The sequence below is a fragment of the Clupea harengus genome, chromosome 24, assembly GCF_900700415.2.
Source record: "Clupea harengus chromosome 24, Ch_v2.0.2, whole genome shotgun sequence".
Classification (NCBI taxonomy): domain Eukaryota; kingdom Metazoa; phylum Chordata; class Actinopteri; order Clupeiformes; family Clupeidae; genus Clupea; species Clupea harengus.
The window spans coordinates 3,873,317-3,886,408 of NC_045175.1; the positions used below are offsets into that span (position 1 = coordinate 3,873,317).

General features: G+C 40.9%; 1 long non-coding RNA gene across 1 annotated transcript; it reads right to left on the reverse strand.

Moving 5' to 3' along the window:
* Nucleotides 1-875: 875 nt before the first annotated feature.
* On the reverse strand, nt 876-2,702 carry LOC122128733. Its single transcript, XR_006151583.1, has 3 exons — nt 2,535-2,702; nt 1,968-2,134; nt 876-1,050 (listed from the first exon to the last, which is right to left on the reverse strand). It is a non-coding gene; the product is annotated as an uncharacterized LOC122128733 (long non-coding RNA).
* Between the last annotated feature and the right edge of the window lie 10,390 nt (nt 2,703-13,092).

Below are 13,092 nucleotides of genomic sequence, written 5' to 3' on the forward strand. Positions count from 1 at the left end.
TCGCATAAAAGTGACCACATCACCCCAGTCCTCCCTCCATGACCTTCACTGGCTCCCGATTAAACCAACCTTCTCCACCAACATGCCCCCTCCCGATGCCTCAGGTCTGCTGATGCTAACCTCCTGCAAATACAGAGGACCAAGTGCCGAACCTGGGGTGATAGAGCGTTTTCGGTCGCCGCCCCCTCCCTGTGGAACTCATTACCACACCACATAAAAAATGCCCCCACACTGTCATCATTTAAAATGGCCCCCAAACCCACCTCTTCAACCTTGCCTCTATAATTTAGAATTTAATAGAATTTCGAGTTTTGTCTGTGTGCGTGCAAAATACACCCTCAAATAATTCAGACCAACAAAATAATCAGGATATTCTTTTATTAAAATGCAATGTGATTATTGGGAAATGACTAGATCTGACAGAGACAAAGACCACCAACATAAGATTTCCAAGGCAAAAATCACATCTCAGCCAGCACCCTCTCAGACTGCATTAACAGCAGTCCTGATTCTGTGCATTGTTCCTTCATATCAGCATGATGGCACATATCATGTAAAATAATAAGAGAAACATGTGAAATATGTGATTATATATTTTCTTAACTCAAAATTGTAGGTCTTTGGTTCCAACTAAGACCTAAGACCAACTAAGACTACATTTCTAGTATTTTTATGCAAGAAGATCATTTGAAAAAACAGTGTATTTGTAAATGAGTATTTGTTATATTTGTTAAAGGCCAGCGTAAGCAAAGTAGTTGTAAATACGTTTGATTATTTTTCTCTTTTAAAGCAACTAAATGAGCCTGGCATGATTACGTTTAAAAGCATGTTTTGAGCAGAAGTGTGTATGCTCCCTTAGAGGCCGTTGTGGACATTTTCAGAGGCGACGGCGTCGCTGCACAGCTTTTTTTATCTCTTCCACGATGTCATCTTTGTTCATGCTCACATTTAGTCCTGCCAGATGTGCCAAGTCATCAATCATTGCTTTGTCTGGGTAGGGCCGTTGGAAGGTTGTGTATTTCCTCTTTTCCATTTCAATGGTTTCTTGATCTGTAGGTTGAGACAGAGTGGATGCGCAACGAACCAGAGCCAAGGTCAGAAGAGGAGCCAAGAGGAAATCATGAGGTAGACCAAGAGGAATGGTACAAACAAATAGGCATGTGCAGAAATCCCCGTGATGGAGATGAGCGCACAGAAGAGAGAAGAGGAACAGATAAAATGTTGGTATAGAGAAAGAGAAGTGTAGGGATGGACAATTAGGCTACACACACAGACCAGCTCGTGTGTTATTTGCATTTCCAACACTAAGTGTAGCAGTGTAAATTACAACATTACATTACATTGTTATCTGTTCAGTCACTGTATTCATGAATCACACAAATCTCAATTCATCGAATTTCAGCCTTTTATTTTCTGACAAAGGAAGGTTTTAAAATAATTAAAGATATTGGGGAGCGCTCTGATAATATATGCAGGGGAGCTAGGGGGCGCTACACATGTATGTGATGCTGACATCATTGTTACACTAGGGGGCGCTACACATGTATGTGATGCTGACATAAAGTCAAAGTGTTTATTATCGCATACACCATCATTGTTACACTGGCGGGCGCTAAACATGTAAGTGATGCTGACATCATTGTTATGTGTTCATGGTCACTGTGTTGATTAGAGTGTAGGATTTTTGTAGTCTGAGAGTATGTTATACTCAGTAACAGAGCCAAGTATATTTATTTCATTGAGATCACAACATTTCAGTAACCGAGTGGCAGGCATTATTCTTTCTTTGTTTTAATATTGTTACTTGGTGACCAGTTATGTATATGAGGACAAACAACCCTAATTTTGTTGTTGTCGGAGAGAACCTTTTTAGACATTTCTGTGTGATTTGGAGTTGTTACAGTGTGAATTTAGCTGTGAAGTGCTATGTGTCTATTCCTCAGTAAAGCACACAGAAAGTCACTCACTTTTGCAGTTATCCATGTTGAAGAGGGGAATGTGAATTACAGTTGGTTTGCCCTTTTCCTCAAAGACATTGTAGGACCTTGGCTGATTCAGGGTCCAGTTTCGTAAAGTCCACTTTGGGGAAGGGATGGCCTGTGGCGGCTGCATACTCACTGGCCACCTTCAGAGTCTGAATATGGGACACCACAGCACACAGTAGTACATGTTGGGCTACTACAGTAACATGGCAGGGAAAGTATTGTATCAAATCAAGGTTGACTCAGAGAATTAAACATCTATTGCGTGATTATTTGAAATGTGTAGTCAACATGCAAGTAGGGTGACAGTTGACTGCTATAACAGGCTACAATAAGGTCTTGCGATGTCCTTAACCTTAATTGAATGTCTTTTTTTTTACGTTTTGAGGGATTCCTATTCCTGCATTTATTCCATTATGTCACATATTTACAACATGGAATTCTGATTTATTGAAATCATGACAAAAGAACTGTGATTACTTAAGTATTTATTAACTAACTAACTATCTATTTGATTAAAATGTGAAATTGCATATGACTTGGTGCTTTCACCTCAAAAGGGTCTCCGTCACTGAAATCAAAGGATATGATGAGATCAATGTCCCTGGCTTTTCCCAGGACTGAAGGATATGGTGAGTTTAGGTAGAGTCCGGCATCTATCAGATGCATCTTATTCTTCCGGGTCATGTCCTCAGGTATGGCAGGATCTATAGCAACAATTACCACAGATGAGGGAAATTCTTTTAATGAAAAATACGTTTTTTTTCTGGCCTTTTCAAACGTTTCTATTCAAAGTTTCTTCACCTTGGAAATGGTAGAGGATATTAGACATAGTTCCAAAGTGCCAGCCAGAAAACTTCGTTACAATATGTGTGAAGACCCACCACACTGAAAAGGAAATACATACATAAGTGTCAGTATTTGCAAACAGCAGCCTCCAGTTTCACACTTCATTATTTCAATATTACATGTAATCAGTGGTGGTGTTCAGGTGTCAAAGGCAAACGCACATTCTTGGTACTCCAAACACCCCCCTGAAACATCCCATCCCACCCCTGTTATGAAACTCAACTAAAACAGTCAAGTAAGCACCAATATGTACCATGTACACACTTCCAACACACTTCAGCGTTGATCTTTTGCAGAGTTTTGATTCAGAAAGCAACCAGTACTTCCATCTTTCCTCATTAACTTTGAACACGGCAGGCATTGGCACACACATTCAGAACCATCAATGCATATTGTTTTACAAAAACTGAACCTCAGTTCAAGTCACAACAGAACCTTTAAAGCAGCAGTTAAGTGTTTCGGTCTAAAACTAGGGAGTTAAATAGCTGAAAGCCATATACGACCTTGCAAAGACCTAAAACAGCCAAGTTGTCATTGATAAAAGCTTGGTAACACCCTAACTGGTGTCTTTTTTACGAAATAGTTAACGACGTTCTTTTCTGACATTTACTCAACGGAATCTGGACGGGTAAGTGGGAACGACAATTGTTTTTATTTGTCCTTCACAAGACCATATATCATCAAAATAAATTTAAAGATGATACCAAAACTAGTTGCCCATAAAACATACCTCAAAAAGTAGCAAATTGCCTCATGGTGTGCTTAAAGTGCTTAAAGAGTGTTTAAGGTTAAAACACTTTAGCACAACCTTCGTGCATTAGATGCTGACAGAAGATTTAAACTTAGTCCCTTACCATCACCCCATGGGCCACCACACTCGTTCAAGCTGCCTTGACCCCACTCGTCTGCTGAATCTGCCAGTTCTTCATAGATTTTTTCCACACAGTTCTTTTTATCTTGATCAGTCATTTTTCTCCAGCTCTCATGATCCACTCTCTTGAGTGAGGGGCTGAAGACTTGGTAGTATTCTAGAAGGCAACACAAAAGTCCATCACCCATAACCACAGATACAAATAAATGCCTTCAGGACAATACAAAACCTGATGAACCCATTCGGCAACCATGCATATTCTATAACTAAAACTAAATATGTGTGCTTTTGTCATGTTAAATTATCATGAAAGTATAATTTGCTATCCAAAATGAATTGTTCTGAATACTACCATTGCTTTATGTGAGTGAACAGGACACAGGCTTAATCCTGCTGTTCAGTCATGTTAGATTGGAAGATGTGTGAAACTCAAAATACTGTACCTCCAAGGAGAACTTTCAGCCTGTCCAACTCACTGAAGCTGAGCTCAGTGTCTGTATAATTCTCCACCAAGTCAGCCAATACGAATACAACATCAGTCTTTCCTTTAAGTAAAACAAACACACACATGCGGAGAGACAAACAGACAGACACAGACACAGACACAAAAACAGAATATTATATTTTAACTGACCAACCTGGTATTAATAAATAAAGTTTTCAAAATCTGTTACATATAGTGTATGTAGACATAAAAGCAGTTTACCTGACTTGATTACAGCATCGCGTAGCTCTGTAATATAAAAAATATATATTATTATTATTTGGTAAAAACATACATAATGTGCTAGATTATAATTCAGGTCTGGTGTGTGAGAGAGTTCAAAGGCGAAAAATTGAGCAGAATCATTGTATAATTCATGAATCATGCAGGTCCTACTAAAAAGATATTGAACTTAGATTACATAAAATGAACTGTGTTGAAAGTTTACAGTATTATACTGAAGATACAAGTGTTAAACTGGTAAAGTAACATACCAAGGCCAATTGAGTGGAACCAGTTCCAGATAGCATCCTTGATAAATTCTAGGATTTTGCCAAAATCTCCCATTGCACATCCACACATTCCTGCAAAAATCAGGGTTAGATGTCACTAGATATTCATGGTTAAGGGGCTAGGTCATCATGTTGGGTGGTCTAGGGGTATATTTCCCTAGGGGATAAAAATGACTAATTGAGAATGGCAGTTCATATTCAATTTAGTTTGCGTCACAAGCAATGCACAGAAAAACAAATGAAGCAAATATTACTTGGGTATTGAGCATGAATCCATCAGCTAACTCAAGCAGATCAAGCAAGGCTCAGAGGTCAAGAACATCTTCTATCTAAGAATAGTAATTGATGGTCGTAAGGATGTTATTCAAATCAGAAAGGACATGGCTTTGCTTGTAACATGTTCAATACCCTAGCTGAGACAATCTGAATGCCAAATTTGTCAGCCTAACGATCTATGGTATAATGACTGTTTAGCATGACTATACGGAAATGCTGAACAGACAAGAAGGCAAAGAAGATGCTGGCCCTAGCCCTATTCTAGCTGTATCTAATTTTTCTAAGACTCATGTGAGTTAAATCTAATCATCTTGCAAAATAACTTATCTTTAGACACATCTTAAAGCAAAGCCCAAACTCAGGGCTGGCTAAAACATTGACCATATCTTGCCACAAACCTTTATTTTTAGGTAGGCATTTTAACTTTAAGCACTTACCATTTCATCTTAAAGAAAGGTTATGTTAACAGTTTCTGATGACACAGGGGATTGCAGTTTTTTGATACTACCAAACTGCAGTATTTACCAGTGATAAGCAGAGTTAAGTTAAGTTAAGCAATAAGTGTGTGGCCCAGCCAATAGCTCTGCATTAGATCAACAGTAGCCTCCCCATTGTTCCTAACACCTATCCTGTGTTAGGGTGTGATAACAAAAACCTTGCAGTTGAACCATGTCCACTGGCTTCTTCTGGGAAGGTTTCACATGCCCCCCATCAAAGTCCTTGTTCAGCAGTGATGTATCCACATAAGCCCCATGCTGTAGGAATCCAGACTCGTGGGGACTGAACTCAAACCACATTTCTGTTAAAAAAGAAGAGTTTTGTAGTTTAGAAACTGTCAGGGCAGGAGCTCAAAACTACAAAGTGAATCCCTGTTATTATGCTTCATACAAATGTGCTGGTGACTAACAGTATCAGTGGACAGTGAACATGATGCTCATTAGCCCAAATCTCAAGTTAATTTTGAGTTGATGTTGTATCAGATGTATGACAGATGTTGTATCAGTATGCCCATCTAATAATGACAATCAGTGCGCACCCACTCTCTTCCTGTGATTAATGTTATTTGTCTTGCAAAGGGATTCACACAGTTCTGTCATTTTCTGTGATTGCTCTCCTGATCGATCCTCCTGAGCCATGTTTAAAATTAATGTTTGTTATTGTACAGTTTGTGCCAAAAACATAAAAAATTGTTGTGCCGTATATCTGATATTATGTTGTAAAAATTGTTGTGCCGGATATCTGATATTATGTGTGTGCATTATGGTGTTGTACCTTTTAGTTTGGTTTCGGTAAGGAGATACTTTTCAACGGTGCTGAAGAGAGGGTACGGATTGGCTCCATGTTTATCTCTGTCATCTGTCAAAGGCCTAGTCTCCAACTGATGGATACAAAATTATAATAGATCATGTTATATTGATCTTTGTACATCAGAACTTGTCTACCTCTTCATAAACTTCCATTTCCCTATTGAGTCCATAAACTACTGCCATGCATATAATAACAGGCCATGTTTAAGAGCAAAGTGTAAACATACTACTGAATGACCCTTAGGTCCCTTAATTTACTCTTATAATAGATATTTCAAGATTTTATTGTCATCTTTACTTTTCTGCACAGGCACACATATATTCTACAGATGCACAACTTCTACAACTGGTTTAATCGAATCTCTTATAAAATATGGTCATAAAGTATAGTGTGATTTAAAGGGGAAATGTGTAAGACTGACTAGCTGTCAGTGATCAAGATGATTACTCTCCTTTTAAAGAAGTAAACAAAGAAGTTTGGCTAGAGCTAATTTATTAAAAATAAATCTCTGGTTTGGCTAAGAAGGTGTTGGCTGAAGGCTGCATCAGCGAAAATGTGAATGGCTTTGTTTTGTTTTTTCTGGTCAGGTGACTAGTTTTAACCTATCAACATTCTAGAATTGAATACAATTCATCCGGTAGGCCGATCGTCTAGGGGTCTACGCTTCGTCTACCGACAGGGACAATTTCTTAAAAGTCTGATTTGCGGCTCATTACGAACGTCGCAGAAGGACCAAACGTAGACTTGCTACGAATGTCAACAATGTCTTGGTAACGTCTGCTAGAGAACATTGTGGCGGGGACCAATCAGGGACGTCGCGAATGTCCTGTTAACGTCCGAGGGATGTCCCCTTTTAGTGTCTCCATCAACATGAATTCATATTACATATTGTATTCACTTCGTCGAAGCAAATAGACCCACTAATTCTCGATTTAAGCACTCAAGCTTTTGAGTTAGATGTCTAACCATAATGTTAACCGATGGGTTTGCTATTGAGCTACTTGTTGATACTAGCTATATGATAGCCATGCTTACCTGGGTCCATTTGTAAATTCAGTCCAGCACTCTGAAAATGAATAGAGGCTCTGTAGTTCAAAAGAAATCTCCACGAATTAACACTTTAACTGCCTTTATCTTAGCCTCTAAAATGGGCTTTTAGTGATCAGAACCTCATGCCAGTGACAGCATCTAGTTTCCTTTGCCGTTTATATTTTTTGATTTACAAGCGAGTCTTGAGGTACAAGGTGGTAAGAGAGGCCGGGCTGGGGCTGACTGGTTAGCATGCTTACTTTTGTGTATGTCAGGTCAACACAGAGCATAGGAGTTACGTCAACATGGTTATTTCCTCACAATTCTGTTGCTATTTCTAGTACATTTTCGAATATTTTAAGGATACACTGTGTAGTTTTTAGTGGCATCTAGTGGTGAGGTTGCTGAATTGGAAACAGCTGAATACCCTCCTCTTTACATTTCGGAGTCTACGGTGGTCGTTAAATGCCATAACAACGTGAAAAGCCTTATCTCATGCCAGTGTTTTGGTTTGTCAGTTCTGGGCTAATGAATAAACATGGTGGTGCAACATGGCAGACTGCGTGGAAGTTACAGTTAATTATACACTAATGAAAACGAATGATCCTGTCGGCAGGATCTGAGATCTTGCTATTTGCCTGATTGTGCAGGGGGGCCTACGCCAAAGAGTTTTCCGCTATCTTTATGGCTTGATAGTGTTGGTAGGGCTGAGATGATCGCCCATGACAACAGCCAATTCGATTGAAGATTAAAGGGCAAAGGACAGTAGAAATAAGACAAAAAGGGAAAATGGTAGCCTTTGTAGGAGCCATTTCTGTATTTATTTTATACGTTATTTTAATGCTTGCATTTATTTATATTTTCTGAGAATTTGTGCCCTCTACAGGTCAAAAGGCCAATAAATAGGAGAGTGACCTGTTGGAGGTGCGGCTGACTAGGAGCACACAGCTTTTGACCTTGCTGATTGATTATTTTGCTGGAGGATAGGCCTCGCTGCTTTTTGTGCTCTGAAACTTTATTTACTACCCACAAGTTGTACCATCATTTTGTTAATAAACCAACCACTTGGAACTGTACTTGGACCGCTTTGGATTTCATTTATTTTCACAACACAAGCGTCAAAGAACCCCCAGTCAACGCCACCAACGTGACAAACAAAGGGACACTCAGGATAAATGGTCACTATAGCCTTATTGCTGTTAATTCCTGAATTGCTGCAATCGAGTCTTCATGCTCAATTGCTGTCAATGTGTTTTTTTTTTACTGTGTTGGGTCATTTTGAAAACATTTGTAGTATTTTTATACTCACAGATGCACCCTTCATTCTGCAAGTAATCACCCCCCAGGCATCGGAGAGGGAAAGATTCCCATCCTCATCTCTCTCCCTGAGCCACTGCACGGCCTCGGAAAAGGACGGCCGTGTCCCCTCCGTCATGCTCAACAGTGCTTCCCTTGTAGCCTCCCCTGCGTGCTCTGACCATGTGGGGTTTTGGTAAAGTGAGGACATAGACCTGTGTAATAAATTACAGTTTATCCTGTGTGAGAACATGAGATTCATGGTAAAGCAGCCGCTGTGAACACCTGGGGTCTGGAAGCAACCTCTGTGACTGCAACCAATTATAGGGGAACGGGGTTGGTCCATTAAGAACCACTACAGGTAACAGGTCAGAGAAACCTGATTATCACACAGAACAATATAAGGTTGCCAGACCTGTTTGTAATTATTGTTGTTGTTGTTGTTGTTGTTGTTGTTGTCAGCCGGGGACCACCTTTCACAGATGTTTCGCCCCTTATCCCGGAACATCTCCTGGTGGCGGGGCAGTGAACAGGGACGTCTCCCAGTCACCCCCCCGCAGCTAGCCTTTCTCAGGAGTTGCTCGCTCCCCATGCCTTGTCCCGCCTCCTTAACTCTGCTTCCTCAGACAGCTCTCTGGTGGCTTTGTGTAGCTCCTTGCCCCTCAGCCCTAGCTCTTTAAGTAGGCGAGTCATTGAGCTTCCCACAAACCCCCTCGTGCCAACCTCCACTGGAAAGAGTCGTGTACTCCGCAACCAGGTCAGAGTACTTTGCCCTCTTCCTTTCGTGGGCTCCCTCCTTCCCCTCTTCCCATGGCACCGTCAGCTCCACAAGCAGCGCAGATCTCTCCGTCCTGGCCCACAGCACCACATCTGGCCTCAGTGTGGTGCTGCAGATCTCCCCTGGGAAGTGGAGCTGCCTGCTTAAGTCCACCTCCATTCTCCATTCCACTCCTGGCAACAAAAGGGTGGATGCTGGTCTCCTTCTGACAGTGTCCCCCTTTTCCCCTTCCCTAAGGAAATGGGTCCTCTGCTGGCTCCCCGGCTGCCTCCCAGCGCTTGCCTCTTGCCTTTTCCTCTCCACTACCTCTGCCAGTTTCCTCAGCACCTGATCGTGCCGCCATCCATACCTACCTTGGGATAGCGCGGCCTTGCAACCTGACAGAGTGTGTTGTAGGGAAGCATTGATGGTCCCACAGAGGTCACAGGCCTGCTCCGTGCCCAGCCACTGTTGGAGGTTTCGGGGGAGGGCAATGCTAAAGTAATCAACTAAGCCTACATGATCATAGGCATACTCATTATTCACATTATTGTCATTGAAAGTACTGGCTTACTTTCACCACTGATGTTATGCTAGGCTTAGGCAAGTTATCTCTGCTTAAAACTAGCTAAAGTTAGCTATTCACTAGCTGCGCTAGCTAGCTAGACAGTTATCGTAACGGTGTTAATTATCGGACTGTGTGTGTTATCGGCAAACGTTCACATTGTCATGTTAATCTATTATTAAACTGAGCATATCCATTATTAAACTTAGCATTTTGATTGTTTAACAGAATGGCCGATGTTTGACACTGTCCGATAACCAGTGGTGGACAGTAACGAAGTAGATGCAATTCGTTCCTGTACTTAAGTAACATATAGATGTATCTGTACTTTACTCAAGTCTTTCTATTTGGTGAGACTTTACACTTTGACTCAACTACATTTCAAAGTGAAAATTTAGTAAAACCTCTCGTTCCTTTTTACCAAAGCGAATCAAATAATAAGAGGTCAAAGCGAGTGCACAATCACACCAATCAGGGCTCAGCGCGCGATATGCTCTGACGTCCTATCGGTTTTGTCAGTTTCGTTCATTCGTTGAGCGCGAGCTACGTTGAATTTGTTACAACGCCGCTGCAGCATTTGGAGGATGTTTTATGCTCATGCTTACTTAACGCTACATAAATGATGGAAATGATGGAAGAAACAGCTGACACTTACTTGCCTGAACACCTTTGGCCTTATTTGGGCAATTTTTTTTAATTGGAAGAAAGGAAGAAGGACTCATTTTCTGCCTGCCTAAGCACAATACAATATCCAGTGAAACGGTACTTAATAGCATATTTAATCCAGAGTCTCCAGCCCTTTAGTCTGGTGGAGCAGCCACCATTTCGAGATCTCTTGCAAGATCTTCAGCCCAATGCCTCTCTGATGTCAAGGACCACCTTGCAACGCAAGATTGAGTGTTTTGTTTTGACTTTCGTCTGTGTTTGTACCTAGGGTTGTGGAGGGAATATCATTACTATTACTAGTCTTCAGCACAAACTAGTATAACACCACATTCTCTCCTTTTGTGGAACTAGTTCCTGTAATGGTATTGATCATACTTTGAAACATAAATCAGGATTTATGAGTTTAAGGGTAACACAGACATACAGATATGATATAGTAAAGGAGCTTATGTTTTACTCCACATTTTTTATAATTAAATGTGCAACTAAGTTACAAATACATATAAAATGAAATAATTGTTCTCTAGTGCTGTTATTTCATAACCACTTGGTCTCACCTAATGGCAATAGATAGCTTTCAATGTGTTGTGCTTATACTCTTTTTAATAGACAAATGTAAGACACTATTTAAAGAGTGGCATTAGTATTTTCACCTTATATCAGTTGATTGAGCAGGAGCTTTGATGTGAAAATGATAAAAGGCCATTAGAACCATAATTCATCATGGTACTTTTACTTTTAATACTTAAGTACATATGAAGGCAAATACTTTTATTCTTCTACTTAAGTGAAAATTCAAAGTGCATACTTCCACTTTTACTGGAGTATTATTTTACACAAGGTATCTATACTTTCACTTTAGTACGTAGTTAGTGTACTTCGTCCACCACTGCCGATAACTGACATAGCTACGCTAGGACACTGCCCTGTCAGGGACAATGCTAGTTAATAAACTAATAAACGTAGGTCTACATATCAGTGCCTCTCCAGATGAGTTAAATTAGCTGTAGGTAAATTAATGTAATCTTTCTATGCGGTGCATGAACAATGCTGGTATGGGATGTTGTTATCTGCAATCGTGATGACCGTGAAATGAGGCTTCTCCCCCTTGCATTGTGATCTGTAAATTCTCGCCTCCAATTTAAGCTTGTCATCCATCATATCTAGTTTTACATTTCGTACATATCCCTCCATTGCATAATGAAGTCCCTTTTGAAGGCTTGTAGACGAAATCAGGAGGGGGTCTCGCCCGGGGCGGAATTCCATGTAGAACCGCCACTGTGCCCAGCCCCTATAAATTAACCACAAGATGCCATCTGGGCATGCGTCGTATGTCCTGGTACCTGTTGCGTTGAGCTCAAGTCCACCAGTTCGTCGTGTGATTTAAGCCTGTTTTGTTTGGGTCGTCATTTCCAGCCCTTGCGGTGGGTGTCCACGGCACGCGTTATCGTGCTGCTCTCATTGGGATAGAATGGAAGCGATTTGCTGCATACTGAGGAAAAAATCGTCTTTGCTGCCTGCAGAAAGTTGGGCATTCTTTAACTTTATGCAAATGAGAGCGATTTGCAGTTCGGCGTGTGTGTGATTTGGAGGCCAACGTAGCTCATAGGGGCGGGAGTAATCAAAAATATCGAAACAAGATGGCGGAGTCTCGAGACTCTGTTACTGGGAAATATTTTATGTGAATAAAGGTTATAAAATATTATAAAATATTGTAGGTCTTGAACTGAAGCTCTCGACTATTACTGTTAGCTTGCCGCTACCACTTTAACCGAAAACCCATTGGAAACACATAGTCGCTAGCTAGCTAGCTGCCTATATAAATTACATATAACGTTTTCGTGATTTAACTGGCTGATATATATGAATTAGATAGAATAAATTAACAAATTATGAATCAAATGAATCAGCCCATGACTGACTGCCGCAACATCTATCATTATTTTTGGGGGAGTTCACAAGCTAATATGCTACATTAGCGCAGCACTGCACCTGAACTTTGCTACAGCCAGTGATTTTTCTGTCCACGCCCCCCAGGCGACTTTACGCATGCGATTTAACGCATGTAATTTGTGCCGTGGACACCCACCGTTACTCCGTCTCCTGTTCACTCCGGAACGGATTACACGTTCGTTGTGTGCTACAAACAGGTATGTTTGGGTCCTTGATCTGCACGAACAGTTGCTGTGTTTTAGCTGGCTACTCACCAATACTTTTATACCTTGTATTTAGCTATCGGACACATAGTAGCTGCTGCCTGTGTCATCCTGCGTCTCGTGCCCTTGGATGCCTGATAGGCTACCTTGCTGCCTCTGTTTTTAATATTTATTACTTGCGTTGTGTGGCGGTAACGTTCTTCAATCTCTCCCATATGAATTGGCCTGGGTGGGTTGACGCCGCTGCTGTTTTGCTTATAGTGATTGTATCGTTTGATTGTCTTCCTTCACGTCTCGTCCTCCTTCCAGGCAGCTGCTGTTTGAAAGAGCTGCTCCTGCGT